Source organism: Tupaia chinensis, unplaced genomic scaffold (genome assembly GCF_000334495.1).
Source record: "Tupaia chinensis unplaced genomic scaffold, TupChi_1.0 Scaffold143927_1, whole genome shotgun sequence".
NCBI classification, from domain to species: Eukaryota; Metazoa; Chordata; class Mammalia; order Scandentia; family Tupaiidae; genus Tupaia; species Tupaia belangeri.
In genome coordinates, this window is record NW_006203778.1 from 141743 (window position 1) to 154530 (window position 12788).

Genomic DNA, 12788 nt, shown 5'->3' on the forward strand with positions numbered 1-12788 from the left:
CTGGGCACGCATGTGTGCATGCCCAGGAACTCAGGAGAAGAACAGAAAAGGGATTGGGTTGTGGCCATCCTGCCTGGGGTGGGGGATGATTTGTCACTTTCCCTCTCACTGCTCTCCATCTTTTTCCAGAGAGTGCATGAGCCCTATGGCAAAAACCTAAAAATCAAATCATTAATTAAAAATTAAAAAAAAATATTTCAAAGGTTTGTCTTACTTAATTATTTAAAAGTGTGATAAAAGGGTTTATATTCACTTTACCCAGAGCCTTGAGGCTGTAACATGTGCAGATGATTTCTCCTTTTTTGTTTCTGATTTTCAAGATTCGAAGACAGAGAAATGTTGGTATTCTTACCGACGTTATGTAAAATATAAAACGCATGTGCTTCAGAGAGGGTAAGTTTAGCCTTGTCAACCAAAATTTAACATGTGTACATTATTCTTTCATCCAGTGATTGTCGTTCCAAACTTTTATGCATCAGGAGGTATGCATTCATAAATTGATGTTCAGTCCAACATTTCTGTACTGCTGTAAATAAACTGATGTGGAGAAATCTCAAAAAATAGTTTTAGGTGAGAAATGAGGCAAATTCTATAACAGTATACATACATATATGGATGTATAAAACAAAGGAAATGTATGTACATGCTTATGAATTCTTCAAAGACTGAGATTAAGAGTCAAGGAGACAGGGCCAGCAGGTGGTGTATTGTATAAGGCATTGAACTCCCAGGTGGCTGACCATGTTTAAGTCCTTTAACTGGAAGCTTGAAAATCACTCTGGGCATGTGTGCTCTAAATCCCGGAATGAGAACGAAGGAGAAGGGATTGTGCGTGGCAATCACCCCTCAGGGGATTTCTCACTTTCCTGCGGTTTCCCTCTGCTTCTGTCTAGTGAGTGCACACACCCTATGTCAAAAATCGTAAAAAAAAAAAAAAAAAGTGGAGGAGACATTTTATAGTTTAAAAGTCTTTCTTATTTTTACATCTTCAATATGCATGTATTATTTGTGCAAGAAACAGCTGCCTTTCAGAAAAGCTAAGATACTAGTACTTATTGATCTGACTAGATATTTTCAACCAGTTTTTAGTCCACCTCACAGAGACAGCCACCTACCCAAGGAAACACTTACTAGGTTCCATTAATTATTTGGTACATCCCAATTTTCTTTAGTTGAAAATAAATTATTAAAACATTCACATAAGTTGTCAAAAAAGTATAAATTAATACTATTCAAAAGATTCTCAAGTTTAATATAAGTAAAAAACAATTATTTTTTTTTGACCTTGTCATTTAAAATTAATGATGCTGAGAGATTTTATTATATTTTTAATGAATTATTTATTTAATTTTATTTATTCATTCCTTTATATTAATTTGACCAGAGAGAGAGATAGACAGGGAAAATGAGAAAGCAAGCCATCAGATCCAGGACAAATCATGATCAGCCATGTGAGAATGTCCAGCACCTTAATTATCATGCCACTTGCTGGCCCCTGGGAGATTTTATTTTTAACATATAAAATTTACAATTAAAAAAGGTACATTAAGTTTTATCATGCTTTGGAAGATATGCAATTTGTCACAACATTCTGGAGGATCATTTGGTGAGATTATAAATATTTTAAATTTGGTTATTCCTAGAAAAAAACAAAATTGCACAAAAGTTGTTCTTTGTTTTTTGAGAGAGATTTTTGCTATAGGGTGCTTGCTGGAGAGACAGAGAGAGACAGAGAGACAGACAGTGAGAAGTCAACCTCCATTCTCCCCCATTCTCCTCTTGGGATTTTTGGCATGCATGCACACATGTCTTGTAATAGTCTACTCAGCGAGAAATAAGAGGATATCCAGACATAGCCAAATTTATTGGAGTTTATTGATTAAGCCAGTGGCATGGGGGGGTGGGCACCTCCTTTCTCTCAAAACCCTGCAACCCAGAGTGAAAGGAGAAGGGAGCTTACATAGGCAAAAGTCACACTCTGACAATCACAAGAACAAAGAACAGTGGACTTGAAAGGGTAGGGGGTAGGGTTTTACAATGTAAAAACAAAAGTGAATTACAGAAGCAAACCAACCAGGTTAATCATTCCTAAGGGTATGTTCCATCTCTACCTAGACAGAAGGAATCTTAATGGCCTTTATGGCTCAGGGCAAGAGATCTGGTGACTAATGATTACATCACTAAGGAATATCTTAGGGTAGAGAATTTCAGGTCATTTAGCAAAGACAGTAGGCATGTTAATCATTCTGTTTAATTTAGGCAAAAGGAGAAAGCAAGTTTCCAATACAGAGAGGAGTTCAAAATGGAGGTCTACTTCATTCCCTAGTTCTCTCTTATGGGAATCAAATAATTCATTCTTTGGTATCAGCTAGAGAGCAGGGTGATAGTCTCCTTTGGCAGGTAAGAAGTTTCACCAAATTTAAAGTCCAGTTTGAACTGAGTTGGGCTGATTTTATGGTCTCTACTTGCTAGGCAGTTGGTCATGCTCAGGAGTGTGTGCTCAGACTAGCTTAGGCTGATATTCATGTTATGCAGCCACCAGCACTAGGTTTAGCTGCTTACAGGGAAACCATGATACAGCACTTCTCAAGACAATGCAAGAAGTTTACTGAGGGACCAGCAGTTAGTATAATGGCTATGTTGCTGGACTCCTACATAATCGATTGTGGTTCAAGTCCTGGACCCGGTGGCGTAAACTCATGCCAGGAGCGTGTGCATGTGTGCCCAAGATCCCAACAGGAGAATGGAGGAGAAGGGATTGCGTTGTGGCCATTTCCCTGTGGGGGTGTATTTGTTGTAGTGTGCCACCGAATGAACGACCACCAAAGTCAGATTAAGTTTAAAGGGAGTCTTTATTAGCTGGCCAGTGACTAGTCTGAGGCGAGTTGGGGGGAGGGGGCAACGAGAGTCAGAACTGTAGCCCCAACTGAAGTTGGAGTAGTCTTTTTATAGGGGGTCAGTTACCAGGGGTTTCTATACAAACAGTTACAGAAGCTGAATCAAGCAGGTTAATTATTTCTGAGAGGAGAGGGGTTTCCATGTAAGCAGTTACATTGCTAAACAAAAGGGTTTCGGGCTAGTTAGCAAAGACAGTAGCAGGTACAGGATTTCATCCCGGATACGGTTTTAGCACTAGTTATTTTCTCATGGGAAGAGCAAGCAGGAATACAGAGGCAGACAGCCATGTTAGGGGAAGGGTACAAAATGGACAAACATTTGTTCATGTGCAAGATCCAATATGCAGCCTTCCACAATTTCTCACTTTCTGTCTGTCTGTCTCTCTCTGTCTTTCTAGAGTGCACACATGCCCTAGAGAAAAAAAAAAAAAGAAATTTAATGGCAGAACAATATTTGGTTAGGTACTTATGGAAATAACAAAATTTCTCACAAAACAGAAACCATGTAATTTTCTCTTTTTTGAGTCTCCTCAAGTATCTGTTATGGAGAGTCACCCTGGCAGTGCAGGGCCTGGTATACTTGAGCTCTAGATCCAGAGGTAACTAGTGTTTAATATTTAAAGACTTTCATACTGTAGGAGACAAATAGGGTCAGGAAACTGAGTGAACTAGAGCTGAAAGTAAAATTAGAAGCACAGTTAATAGATGACTTAACAAGGGCAAGGGCCAAGGAGCCTACTACCAGAGGCCACTCTAACCTTCCCATGAGTCAGTTGCAGCCTGTCCTTTTTCTGATCATCAGGTCGTGAAGTTGCTGAACCATATTCCTGACAATGCCTAACTTAGAGTAGTCAGCCTCTGGAGCGAATAGAGTACGGCTGTTGCTCTCCGGTTTCTGAAGTATTATCAGAAAAGACTTTCCTGGCTTATTTTAATGGACCAAGGCCCTGGTGAGTCCATGGAAGCAGTCCTCTTGGCATGGCGTGACAGGCCTATAGGCTAAATTTGACAGTGGTCGGAGTAACCAGTACAACTATGTGAAGCCCCACCTAGACTAGTTGGAAGGGTTCCTCGCTCTTAGTTGTTTTACTGTATATAACCTTTAAAGATATTAATACAGTTAACTTTAGAATATTAACTTGATTAATTTTTGCAGCTCTTTTAGACTCTTGTAACACAACTCAAACCTTTAACATGTTTCCTTTTAGTTTTGTCCTTTCTTTTTTGTTCTGAAATAGCCATTTTATCTTAAGACAAAAACTATATTACACAAAATTTTCTACATAAAAACTTTTCTTTTTATCCTTTTCTAGTAGAAATACATTTTACAGCCATAATCCTCCTTTTATTCTTCATCTTATTCTTTGTTTTTATCTTTATGAGTTTAACCTTAAAAATTACCTTAATTTGGGACCAACGGTTGGCGTTATGGCTATGTCACTGGACTCCCATGTAGTCAACCGTGGTGCAAGTCTTGGACCTGGTGGCTTAAACTCACACCGGGCGCGTGTGCGTGCATGCCCAAGATCCCGAGAGGACAAAGGAGGAGAAGGGATTGTGGGAGCGATTTCTTGCTTTCTGTCTCTCTGTCTCTCTCTGTCTTTCTGGTGAGCACACACGTCTTGTAAAAAAAACCTCTCAAAAAAATTACCTTAATTTAAGATAAGTTAAATTAAAAATATTTACTTGATTTACATTTACCCAATTTTTGTCTAATTATTGTTTTAAGTTATTTATAGAAGCAAGAGAGTATTTATTTAAGGTGTTTTTCTTCAAAGAAAAGTAAACCAGGCTAGTCTAACATTAGCTAGCCTCATTTCATCTAGAAACTGAACTAGAAGACATCATAGATATTCCCAATGTTTCCAAAGTTTTTCTTTTCCTCCAGGATTTGATTTCTAAAAGAGCCTTGCCTGAAGGTTCAGGATTTACCTGTGTGCAAGCAACATATTTTGAGATAACACTATTGATAAGGCTATCCAGACTAGTCTAGGCACAAAGTATTATTCTCCTAACCAGCTTAGCAAATTTTGTTTTTCCCAGGTGGGTAATCTGGTGTACCTGATCTACGATGACTTGCTGAAAGGCCTTGGGAAATATTGGCCTAACATTTAGTAGCAGCAATTGTTGTGGGCCAATTTTTTTCTCCTCCTGAGCGTTGGAGGGTGAGGATGGGATAGAGTCCTAGGAGGCCTCAAGAACTTTTAGTTGCTGATAGAGATGTCTCCCCTGTGGCTAGGTCTTATAATTTTCTCTCTTGTCACATGGTCAGACAACCTGTTTACTACTATTTTCTGTCTCTCTCTCTCTCTCTCTCTTTTTTATAAGTGTACAGTTAGAAACAACCTTAATCTCTGATTGAGACAGAAATTAATCTTAGTTACTTTAAGGGTTGAAATTGAAATTGTCAAATGTCCAAGGGGAGCTATCGGAGTCTCAGGTCCCATCAATTCTTAGTTTCAAAGGCCAGCATGGACTTTAGAAGTCCCAAGCTCCCTTCCGAGCTCAGTGCATTCTGTCTCATCTCTAGTGACCAACTCCACATTGTGGACAAGGCCCCACTGGAGGCCATGAGGATGCCAGTCATGGGCATTGTTTAGTGCCCGGGCTGCACACATTGGAAACAGAGTTTCTTCTAAGTCAGAGGCTCTGATCTGGGCTGTTTCCAGATCCTGCCCTCAGAGAAGTTCCCAACCTTCAGGATTACCACAAGTGACTACTGGGTGTCCTTAAAGTGAAAGTTAAATCAAAGGTTAAAGTGTCTTGCCAATTTTGTTATAACACGTTTCTGAGTTATTTGAGAACTTTTCTGATATCTGTTCTGAATTGTCCCTACACTGAGAACTGAACCTAAGCTCCAATAGATTCTGCAAGGAGCGACTGAGTACCATCAGGAAGGGGAAGCCCAGTTTACAGGTTTCATAAGGCATTTGCTTTATTGGCTATACAAAGCCCTAGCTGGAGAGTGCAGTCTTCTAAATTCTTGTTTTTTTCTAGCTAGACCTCTTGATCATTTAACTAAGGGGAGAGCGCAGTGGGGAAGAGGCCTATCTAAAAGAAATAGAAGGAGCACAAGAAGGCAAGGGGTTGGGGGAAAAGGCAGCCTGGAGCTCTAGCCTTAACTTGTCCTACCCCATTCCTTGAGACTCCTAACCTATTGAGCTGTTACACAGGAGTTTTCTAGATTTTGTACCAGATATATAGGCCCAATTTTTAATAACCACCCATGCTTACAATTCCCTCTTTCACCTTGGGGAATTTGATGTTTTAAGGGGAGCTCTTAAGCTTGTAAAAATAGAATTTTATACATTTATATTGATGAAATTTTTGATTTTCAGCAACCCTAACTTTTGGCATACATCAGCAACTTATGAACATGTATAAACAATAACAAAATTTCTTGAACAACTTTTTCAATGTAGAACTGAACAGTCTTACTAATAGACCCTCTCAATATTTTTTTATAAAATGTAAAGACCAATAATAGAAATAACTGAAGCATGTTAACTTAATAACAAGAATTATAAGGAGGACTCAGAGGAAATCAGGCAATAACGTTTCTATGAGTCTGTGTTTAACTCAGGTTCATTGCATTGGCTTTTTAACATGCAATTTTATCAAACATTTTCTTACTTTTCTTTGGTTAATTTTGGCTTAACAGTTTAGAAAACCAATCAGTTTACATAGAAAATTAAGATTTTTACCCAGTTAAATGATCAGTATTTTTTTTAGAAACTTGTACTCATAAGAATATATTTTCTTTGTAAATTTCCTTAAGGACATAATATTAGGATTATAGTCATAGTTAATGATTGGATAAAAGTTTATAACTGACAAAGAAATTTGGCTATATATACCAGTTTGACATAATACCCTACTATAAATTCCTGGGATTCTCAAGTTATTTTGGAACACAGTACATGTATAGACATACAAGTACATAACATATTTATACATATAACTCAAATATAATGCTAAGAAAATTTAAAAATTTCTTAATTTGACAAAGTCATCCATTTTTATCCAACATATATACAATAAGCCTGATCAGTTTACCATCTCCCTTTTGTGTCTCAGGGACCCTCTGTAAACATCTAAGAGTTACTTTGAGATCAAAGATCCTTTGTTAGTACTAAAAGTAAAGTCAGAAAAAGCTAGTCATGAATTCATTTCCCTGTTAGATATCCACTATGTAAAATGCAACACACAACACATAAATACTAGCTGTTTCATTAAACCAACCATGTTATGATAAACATGATGTTACTTGATTAATAAAAAACTAGACAAAATATATGTTGGAAATGATGAAGACTCACTTATTAAACTTTTTCTGTCATTACATTTGAAGCCAGCTCATCTACTGAAGTTACATGAACTTCAAAAACATTTACACTAATTTGTATGTGCAATCTTTTTATAAACCAAATTGAATAAAATTCTTTAAGGCCTTTTTTCACACAAATACAACATGTAGTATGCAACATGACATATTACATGTATGATTCATACACACATCAGGATTACAAGAGCCAGTTTCCCTGGAGTTACTTTGACATTAATACTCTTTAGAATAACCCCCCGTTCCATTATACGGAGCTAAGGAGATCACTGCCAACCTCTTCTGATGGATGGGGTACTGGTGTTCAGCATTCTCCTTTGATTATACCATGATCATTACCAACTTTTCTTTTATTGGTTATTCTAGCAAAACTTCTGATTTCAAACATCTTCATGTAAGAAACATGACGCGATAGTACAGGAGACAGGTAAAACTCATTTAAGAACTCTCTCCTCATGCTCTGCTCAGCTCAGTGACTGCTCCGTTATAAGCCTTTGTCTAGCATATAGCTCTTAGAAAGATGCCACTCTCATTCTTAAGATACCCCAAGCTCTGTGAATGATTGTCTAACTTTGCTCCCCTCTCACTCAACTATTTTTTTTAAATGAATGGTATCTTCCTATATCATGATCCTCATGCCTCAGCCTCCTAAGTACCTTGGACTACAAGCACACACCACTGTGGTATCTAGACCTAGGCCTCCCTTGTGACTTCAGCTGCTTAGTAGCACCAGTTTAGCAGTGTCAATCATCATGTGTTACCACGGCTGGGCATCTCACTCATCTTTATATATATTTTTAATATTTTATTTCATTTCATTTCATTTTATTTATTTATATTACTATTACTTTCTAAGTTTGCTATAGAGCATGTGTGCTCACCAGAGAAAGGCAGAGAGAGAGAAAAAGTGAGAAAGCAAGCCACCAGGCCCAGGACTAAAATTGCGGTCAGCCATGTGGGAGTCCAGTCCCTAACCCACCACGCCACCTGCTGGCCCCTGTCTCACTCAGCTTTGAGATGACTACATTAAATATACCTCAGGACTGGGCCTACTGACCCTTTTTTTCCCATGTGTCTCATTGTGCACTGTGCACAGTTCTGAGTGCCTTGGAGGTGAAGAGGAGTGAGTCATACTTTTAATCCTCAAAAAGCTTGTCCTCTGGACAACCTCCTGGAAAAACTCTCTTGTGTGTACATAATTCACAAAGACCACAGCACCTTTGAAATATGTCTACTTTGTTTAATGTCTAGAAATTGTCATTCTCCTCAACTTAAATTGGTAATTTAAATTAATAAAAATGCTACAAAGTAGACAAATAAAGAAGATTTAATGCTAAATAAGCCAGAGTATGAAAGACAAGTACTGTATATCATCACTCAATATGTACCAAACATCTGCACTCAATGACAGAAATTGAAAGATATTAAAGTAGAAAGGACAAGTAAATATACCACAGACTGTATGAGAGGAGGATGGGTAGAGAAGAGTAGGTAGGATGGAGAGAGGACAACAGTATTGAACAGACACAAGAGTGTAAAGTTCTTTGTTGAAAATTATATATAATATTTGTGATTTTATTATCACACATTGCATGCATGGTTTGAAATCCATGCCTTGTTGTTCACATAAAGATGTACAACAATGAAATGTAAATAAGAAATTACAAAATAAGCAAATAAATTCATTACTTAATATGAAAAACCGTCTAAACTACTGGATTGAATTGAATGTTAGTTGTGTTCTAATCCAATAGTCCACTGAATTTTATTTGTTAGGTTGGGCTAGATAGTGCTACAATAACAAACAAACTCCAAGATTGTAATGACTTTTATAAACAATTTTGTTGTACAGGAAAATGCTGGCTGGAGTCATTATCACTGAAGAGAAAGTAGTCTTCATATGATTCTTCAGTAAGCAAGACTGCTATGCTCTTATTGCTGTACCATGTCAACATGAAGCCTCCACAATAACTGGAACAAATAAGAGTGGAATGGAAGAATTTCTGAACTAGGCATGAATCCACCCGTGTAGAAGGATCATTATGTGAGTATTGTGGAATGAAACACTTATAAGAAAGGGGCTATACCTATTTATGAGAGGACCTGGAAGAGTGAGTGTCTGAAAGATAGAGTTGGAAAATAAAAGAAAGAACACAGAAAATCCTACGCAGAAAATCCTACCTGCCTGCTTGTGTGAATGCAACGGCGTTTTCAAAGGAACTTAGAAAGCCAGGGATATCTAGTCACCAGAATAGAGCTTCAAAGAGCTGCTGATTGAGAATCATGTCAAGGCTGCTGCTTATGCACTTGGTAGTGCAATGCAAACTAGGTTTGCCATTGATCCCAGCAGCCTCAAAGGAGAGATGAATGTGGAAGGCAGTGTGTGAGGACCGACTAGAACCAATAGAGTACCTTTTGTCTTTCACTTCATCTAATTACAAAGATTTTGAGAAAATGATGACAAAAACTTTACTTCTTCCTCCTAAACATGGTGTGAATTTTGCTTTAAAAAAACTATAACTCATTGGATCAGGAGGTAGCAGGGTAGTTAAGTTGCTATATCCCTCATTGTTAGCTTTATGGTTCAAGTCCCAGACCTGACAGCTTGCAAAATGTACTAGACATACGTGTGCATGGTTGAAATTCTGAGAGGAAAATGGAGAAGGAATTGCTGTGTGGTGGGTGTGATTTCTTACTATTCCTCTATTTCTGTCTCTCTTTCTCTCTCTCTGGTGAGTGCACACACCCTGTGGCAAAAAAAAAAAAAAAAAGAAAAGAAAGGAAAATAAAGAAAACAAAACTCTAAGTATCTTATATAAGTCTTCAAGGAGTTCATGAAAAATGCATACTTCAGGGGGTAAAAAAAGTGCACTAGTTTCAAATGATTTTTGCACCAAAATAAATTTATATTGAAGTCCACTCATACAAAGATGGGAATTCTTCAAAACATAACTATAGATTAGTTAACACATACAACATCAACCATCACCCTCACTTCCCAGTTTTTACATGATGTGACCTGGAATTGACATACCTCATTTGCACTTAGCAGAATCGGTTGTATGACCTCATCTAACTGCAAGGGACTAAGAAATGTGGGATAGCACATGGATACCCATTTGATAACATCATCAACTATCCCTGTCACATATACTATGTCAGAAGGAAACATTTATAGACTTCCATGTACAACACATTGTTTAAGTTGTCAACTTGACCGCTAACAAAACATTTTGTCTTGATGCATCTGCTTGTCTTTGTTAAAAAATTAAATTACTTTGAGAACTATTATCACTGTAACCGGGATTTTAATTTCAATTTTGAAAATTTTGGTTTTCATTCAGCCTTTCTTAGGAAAGCCTCTTTGTAGAGAAATCTTCAACTCATATGTCTAATAATTTCTCAAGAGCTGAACATTTTTCTACAAAGCATTCAGAGTAAGAGTTTCCTTTTTCCTTTCTTTCTTTAAAAAAGAGAAATTCACACTATGTTTAGAAGGCAGAAATAAAGTTGTTGTCATAACTTTATAAAAAATGTTGTGATTAGATGCAGTGAAAGGCCGACAGAGGGAGCCTTGGAGGTTCTAGCTGGTCCTCACACTGCCATCCACATCCATCTTTCTTCTTGAACGCTGGGATCAATAGCAAACCCAGGTTCACCACCAGGTGCAGAGGCAGCAGACTTGCACATGGTTCTCAATCAGCAGCTCTTTGATGCTCTATTCTGACATCTAGATATCTCTGAATTTCCAAGTTCTCTTGCAAACTGACTTGTTCACACAAGGCAATGCCTATGAAATAGGATTTTTTGTGACTTTTCTCTGATTTTCCAACTCTATCTTTCAGACACTTACTTTCCCAGTCCATTTATAAATATGTAAAACTTTCTTTTCTTAGGCACTATTAGATCAAAATATTACTTAAGTAATTTCCAATACTGAGCTTTTCTAATTGCAGACTTCATCAGCCCTTAGAGTGTAGATTCAACTGTATTTTCTTTGGTTAGTGGAGAGTATGAAAGAGAAAGAATAAAAGAAAGATTAACAAAACCATGAAAATTAGAAAATTAATAGAGTGCTTCTGCATGTATTCTTATGGAAAATTTGATATGACTTGGAGAAGAAATAGGAACATTCAGAGAAAGTATGTTTTGACTACACCTTAGAAATGGAAAAGTTGATTATTTTATACTGATGAGTCATTCTGGATATTATGAAAAGTACAATATATTTTTCGTTGTATGATTCTTCATTTAAGACTGTTATGCAATAGCAAGCCAACACAGAGCAATTGCAGTTACTTTCCAGATGAAAGGAAGAAAGAAAGAAATCTCTTTTGAATTATTATTTTTAAAATACAAAAAGATACTTTCTTATCTGGGCAATGAACACTTTCTCAAATCTGTTGAGCAAGCCCAAATTTATATTAACTAGAATAAGTTAGTACAGGGCTTGGCTCTTAAGCATTAACCATCACTACAGCATATAGAAGAAATAAATTTCTAGACTCATACAACTTACCAAGACTGAATTGCAAAGAAATAGAAAATCTGAACAAATCACTAACAAGTAAGGATATCAAATTAATAATAAAAAGAGCAGTTGGACAATTTTTCCCTGTGTGTCAAGGTCTGTATTTGATTCCCACCCCCTTCTCTTTTTTTGCCGGAGGAGACATTGACTGCCAATAGGTAGAAGCAGTTCAGTTAAAGCAAAAGAACAAGGGTCATAGCAACAGATTTTGGGGATGTTTGCCGGGGACCAGCCTTGGCGGGGGTGGGTTGGCTTGACGGAGGCGACGCTGGAAGGAAAGGAAGACCAAGGCCTCGTGCTTTTTCATGCACGTCCTAAGTCGGACACTCCTCTAAGATGGCTCTTTGAGGAGTGACAACTGTTAGGAATCATCGTGCCTTTTTATTGAAAATGTGATACAGGCAAGTAAATGGGAGAGGGGCTACGTGTTCTAATTATCAATTCATAAAGTTTTAACAATAGAAACCATTCAGGGTTTGATTAAGGGCAAGTCTATTAATCATCGATACAGTTCAACAATTGTTTGATTGATGAAAGCAGGTTCCTGGTAACTTCAAGCAGTGCAGTTTCAGGAAACAATTCCAGCAAGCAGAGTTAACTATCAACCGATGTTTAGCAGCAGCTGTCTTATGGTTACTAAAAGAAAATCTCAAGCATAGATATTAGTTCTTATGGATTTTCATAAAGAATGATACTTATATAATTCTATAGGGATTTAAAACGTAAGGAATCCTAATATGTTTACCTATCCTGAAGGGGTGGAGTTAGTGTTCACTTGATGAGGGCGGGGATACAGCCTTTTCAACTGGTGGTGAAGTGACTAATAAGTTAATGAAAAACTTTAAAATGGGTTTATGGTGTTGTGGATACACTTGTGTAGCCTATGGCACCACTGTTATGTATTTTGTTAGAACATTAGTTACCATGGGACAAGAGTGTCCTCGGCCAGTTTCAGCCTAGTACTATTGTATGTAAAAAGGTTATTTATATTAAATGTGTCTTGAAGGGCCTTCCAAAG

The 12788-nt window shown here is 37.3% G+C and overlaps 1 long non-coding RNA gene across 1 annotated transcript in view; it reads left to right on the plus strand.

The window, feature by feature from the left end:
- The first annotated feature begins 3757 nt into the window (after positions 1-3757).
- LOC114005522 (uncharacterized) overlaps positions 3758-12788 on the plus strand; it is a 66999-nt gene continuing 57968 nt past the window's right edge. Inside the window, exons 1-2 of the long non-coding RNA XR_003547368.1 lie at positions 3758-3847; positions 9092-9283. This is a non-coding gene — a long non-coding RNA (uncharacterized LOC114005522). The remainder of the gene's footprint in view (positions 3848-9091; positions 9284-12788) is intronic.